The sequence below is a fragment of the Echeneis naucrates genome, chromosome 19, assembly GCF_900963305.1.
Source record: "Echeneis naucrates chromosome 19, fEcheNa1.1, whole genome shotgun sequence".
Taxonomy (NCBI): Eukaryota; Metazoa; Chordata; class Actinopteri; order Carangiformes; family Echeneidae; genus Echeneis; species Echeneis naucrates.
In genome coordinates, this window is record NC_042529.1 from 2,362,655 (window position 1) to 2,368,462 (window position 5,808).

The window sequence follows — 5,808 nt, forward strand, 5'->3', positions numbered from 1 at the left end:
GAAGTCAGATTGCTATCCACCGGGCGTGCAAGAGGTCTGCAGCTGCAGAACGGCTGCTCTGAGAGGCCTAATCCTCGGGGGTTTAAGTGGGATTTTGTACATACAGGGTGCGCACACATACCCACACACATTCAGTACAAGTGCTTACACTTAAGGCCTGTATACAGACATAGGCACAAATCATTCTGGCAGATTCAGACAATCCAGAAAATAGGATTTAAACTGAATTCCTTGCTTCTAACAACTTGTGTCTTATTTTTCATTGATGTGGAAAACTTTTTTATCAGTTAGAGAGATTTCACTCAAAAAAAGTCACGCCGGATAAAAAGTTACGAGGAAACCATGAATATGTAAACCAGACTTCATGCCCACCCATCCCAGAGATGTTGAGACATTTCAGTCTGGACCAGCGTGATGGACTGACACTGCCAGCCCTAAAGCCGTTTGGCTGAGAATATGGCTTCGTGCGGCCAGCAGTAAGTTGGGATGGTGTGCATGTATCTGTGCACACGTTTATATGCAAGCTGCTGTGAGCGGACAGTACGACGGAGATCTGTATGCACCATCACACACAGAGTACTTATTATTATTTTTGCACTTGTGGATGCTCCTGTATGCGTGCATACGTCCGTGCGACTGAGAGCCAAGCACGGCGGATGAAGTGTGGGTGGGTGTGAATGATTCTGACATCATCACCGCCTGCCGTCTCGTCCTCTTCCACTGGCCCGATACTGACAGGTCCTCTATTGTTCCAGCGTTGCGTGGGCTCCCAAGGTTCCCATGTGTTAGAAATCATCCACCCACGTGCTCCAGCAGACAGGGGCCTGAGACCATGAAACCGTATACTGAGTCTGTGGGCTGCAGGACGGGGCCTGATGAAAGACAGTGTGACTGCAGAGAGAATAACAAACGCCAGGCTTCTAGACACTGTGCGCACACACACACACACACACGCGCTGAAGAGATGCAGTGCAGACATACATCCACACATCAACGCAGGTAGACAAACACATAAATGCACTGTCACGCTACAGACTCATACAGCCCAGACTTCAGGGCCCGTGGGAGTCGGAGTGCGGAGGCGGGTGGAAAGATGGGCAGCGGGGGCAGATAGATGGGTGGCGGCGGATCGGATGGATGTGGAGATTTAAATAACCTCAGTCCATGATGGTCGAGCCCACTTCTGGTTCTGCTCAAAGCCGGTTTGGAGGCGGGTCAGGCCGAACGCGCTGGTACAGGTGAGCTCGCCATCCTCCCACAGAACTGGAGAAGCGGAGCTGGATCTGCATTTATTGGAATCGTCTGCACAACCAAGTGATTTACTATTTGCAAATATTTGTCTAGTTGTTGTTTTTTTTTTATTGTTTCTTTTTTTACTCTGCTTAAGAAGCAGGTGGTTGGGAAATTTTATATGATTTAAAAATAAACTTAACATAAACCTGCGGTTAACCTAACAGACGTTTCCTGTGACTTTATACCACTGTAGCTTTTACTTTTTTCTTCTTTTTTTTTCACAGCATTGTCATTTACGAAACGAGCCACACGGTGAATACAGGTGCAGACGTTCGAAAGTAATTTCATGTGAAACCAGTTTCCTCAAAATGTTCCCATGACTAAACTGTGTTTAGTATACACGGAAACTCGGCCTGACATTTTACTTCAGACACTTGAGAGCGACACCTCGACCTGCTGGGGTTGATGCCCTTACCTCATACGGGCTCTCCATTATTGGATCGTGGTCATCTCTTTTATGACAACACCTGTACTCAAGAAACCTCTGCCATCTCGCATCTAAAACTTTGTGTGGAAACCCGAATCCCTGGAATTTATTGGGGGCAGTAAACGTGTGGCTGATGCTCAGTAAACCTGCTATTTATTGATCAGCCCGTGAGCGTTAAACTTCCACGCTTTCATGCTCACCCAAAAGGTTCCTGAGAAATCAAATCCTGCATCTGACGTAATTTAAGAACGATGTAAGAAATCCCAGATTTCATAACAACGATCCAATAAAAGTGCAAAAGCTCTACGGCCTTTTACTGATCATCTGCATGAGAGCATTTTTCGGCTTATACTGTCTGATGAAGAAACTTTGTCAGACAGCATTCGATTACTCAGTCAAAGTTCAGAGATGTGCTTTTCTGTGGTGAAAAGTGAATTAGAAAATAGTCTCAATATTCAGGTGCTTCTGTGAAAGCGAACTCACCAGCTTCACTTTGGACACACGGGTGCGTTTGTTGTCCTAGGTTCGGCTGTCTGGCTGCCACGACAGCTTTATGACAGCAGTGTGATCCCGGTGCACTCTGGGAGCCCTCGTGTTGATGGATGACCCCTCTGCTGACCGATGCCACTGCCTCCTGGACCATTTCCCCTCCGTCCCTCAGGCTGGGGGTGTTTGGACAGGGGACCTGGAAGGCAGGGGGATGAACGGAGACCTGGTTAAAATGACTGAATGAGCTTCTGTGTGTGATAGAGAGGCTCGCTGAGGTCTCGAAGCTCTGGATGGTGGAATGGGCTTACCCTGAAGACCAAGTCTAGTGTTTTACAGAGGCAGCCAGAAGCTGTTGATGTATTTGACTGATCTGTTTTTCTATTGGCCTTTGTCCTTTATGGGCTGGTATGCACTTTATGGTGACGAAGGTATGGACTCTTCTGCAATGCACTGACATAAATAAGACTAAATTGGATATCGGGTTTATGATCCTTCTTTGTCATGATGATGCAGACAGCAGTTCTAAAATGTTCTGAAATTTAACCCTCGCAAAAATGTCCCGCTCTGCAGCCCAAGGACTGGAAACCTAGTTTGCCCTGAGAAACCTGAATCCCTCATACAGTGTATAAACACCACATGCTACTGAGTTTTGATGGCATTTCAGATGGATGGACACTTTCTGTTGAAGCATGCCAAGCGTCCTGCTGAAAGCACTTCAATAAAGACGATGAGTGGCAGAAGACAATCCTGTCTTTAAAACCTGGAATCAATCACACAAACGGTCTGTCATTGGAGCGTGTTAGTGACCGGCATCGATGTTCAAACTACGAAAACAACCTGCATTTATGTTTTTCTGTGAAACTAATGGTAGCAAAAGCTTCAAGCATCATGTTGTTGAGTTTTGCTGATTTCTCTTACTCAAATTATTAAGATGATCTTAACTTGAAACACTAATCTGGAGTTTGAGCTGGTTTTGGTTTTGGTGAAGCTGCTGGTGAAGCTCTCGCCCTTTAGCTTTCGCGCTGTGTGCACTTTCTGGTGAACAAGGCCTTCTATGTTCCCTTTGGCCTCCAAACAGAGTGATTGAGTGGTCCTCTGTGTGATGATTTGCAGAGTCAAACTGCTGCTGGGTTTCCTGGCTCCATGTCAGGCAGGACACAGCAGGTCAGAAGTACCAGGCGGAGGAGCCGTGGTCCAGAGTCCCAGGGCCCGGGGCTGCAGGATCCACTTCACCTAAGACACAACATTCAGAGGAGCCCTTTGCAGGAAGTAAGATAATTTAATGTCGTGCAGCTCCTCAACTTTGGCCCGTCTTGACTGATTGTGCAATGGAAATAGAAGATTTATAACTCCTGCAGGAGCCGCTAAACACCGGAGACGGGAGGCCTTTGGGGGGGTGGGTGGGGGAGGGTAGGATGAGCAAAGGCATGAGTGTCCATCGTTGAGTGTGTCCGGCTGAGTGCACACCGGCATGCTCGCTTACTTGCATGTACAAAGACGGACACACAAACTCCCACGCATTCAAGCATGCTCTGCCCGACATGACACACATGCAAACACAATACACTGCTCATACACCTCCTTCAACACAACCGCCGTCCTGGGAGGATGTGTGGAAGACGCCTGCATATGTTCTCCTCTCCCCTACTCGCTGTTTGGCCTCCGTCCTGCATATGCGAGAGGCCGAAAACATACGGAGCGAGCAGAGAAGCTGAAAGAAGGGAGAAACAGATTTGCAGGTGGGCTAAAACAACAATGAGGATGAAAGGAAAGAGATGATGTGCGTTCCCGGCTTCTTCGCAACAAAGAGGATGAAGGATCACAGGGAGGAGGACAGAGCGGAGGGACAGGAAGAAAGGGGAGCAGTCTTGTTACATTAACTTTCTCCCGGGCCCATTTCATTTGACAAAAGCCAGCGAGCTGCCGTATGAGTTCAGCCCTCAGCGAGGTGAGACAGACATGACGGAGACAGACTCTTACTGTCACGTTTAAAGAGATGAGAATTAACAAGAGGCAGAGTCCAAAGACTGCAGCATTCCCAAGGTGGTGATGTTCGACATTTAAAACATCCAGAATCCAAATGAAATCATCTTTTAAATAGGTTTTACGTCAGAAGTAGACACTATCCCCGGCTTTCACAGCCACAATAATACCCCATTATGATGTTTTAACTCTCACTATCTCACCTTCCCCTCTCGGCCCGTCAGCTTCCAGAGAGAGAGTCTTTGATGTGACCGGCCAGCCGCCTCCTCGCTGCACAGTAACAGCGCGCAGATGGAGCCGGAGGAGCAGAGCTCGGAGGGCCCAGTAGGAGAAGGGCATGCTTTAATTTCTACGGTCGCCTCTTGTAGAGATGACCCTCACACCTCCGGCGATCCATCAAGATCTTTCCCGCCCGAGAGCTGCTGGGGCGCTGGTGGTTTTCAAAATAAACGTTTTCCTGTGTGGAGCAGGTGAAGGTCCAGAATCGCAGACTCTGAAAGATCAAGTGAAGCTGATTACATTTTCTGCATGACATCCATTAACATTCTCTACAAACTGAAGAGCACTGCTGTAAAATACAGAGAGTAAAAAACACATTTCACACTTATAATTCACAGAAAGAATCCTGATAATTATATTTCTTACTGCGTCTCAATCCTGAAAATGAAACAATGCCTGATCTGACTCCCTCCTCTGATTGGTTGACTGTTTGCTGGACATGATTGATAAAAAAAAAAAAGAAGAAAAAAAAAAGAGAGTGGATTTGAGATAAATGCTCAGATCAAATTAAAGCATGTAAGGTTGGATGGTGTGTCCAGGTGGGCGTGGCTTGAGGACTGGAGGGTGTGGTTTAGTTGTGACATCACAAAACTATGGAAGTCCTGACGGTTAATTTTAAAAGTCAGTTTCTGAATATTTTCTCGGTGGACTCAGACCTTTGATACGTAGAACCTGGACCTGATTTCCAGAAATACAAGTTTCACGTCACATATAATACGGGATTTTATAACCTATAATTCAGTAACTACCTGTAAATGGGGCAGAGTGTCAACCGCTGTGTTCAATGCCTTGTTAGGTAAATGTGGCCTCTCTACAGTTCAATCACACCATTAATCCATCTGAATGATTCATCACTGGAAACGTTTGAAAATGGAAATGGTAGATCAGCTGCTCCTGTAACCGCAGGTTTCATTTATCCACAAATGCAACATTTTTAGCTTGGTGCTGGTGACGTGGTCAGCTTGATAGCTTTTGGCTGAATTCTCTGGTAAATCTTTGCTTTTAGTGGCAATGCCCTCGGTGCGCTGAAAGCCTGTGTTAAGAATATTCCTGCTGAAGTCTGCGGGTGAAGTCACCGGCTGCTTCAAACTCTGACGAATGTTTTCTTATTGCTCTTTGCCCACAGAGAAGGTTGTACTCAAAGAAGAGGAGTTATTTCAAGAATGTTTTCTGCAGCTGAATCTGCTTTTATAATCACAGCTGAGGGGATGCTGCCCGGACTGGATCCATCTTTATTTTTAGTGGCTGCCCTGGTTTTAAATCTGCACGACGACAGAGAGCGATATTCAGAAAATGTGCCACCTGAACTTGCACTTGTACCAATTTCTGCCAATTTA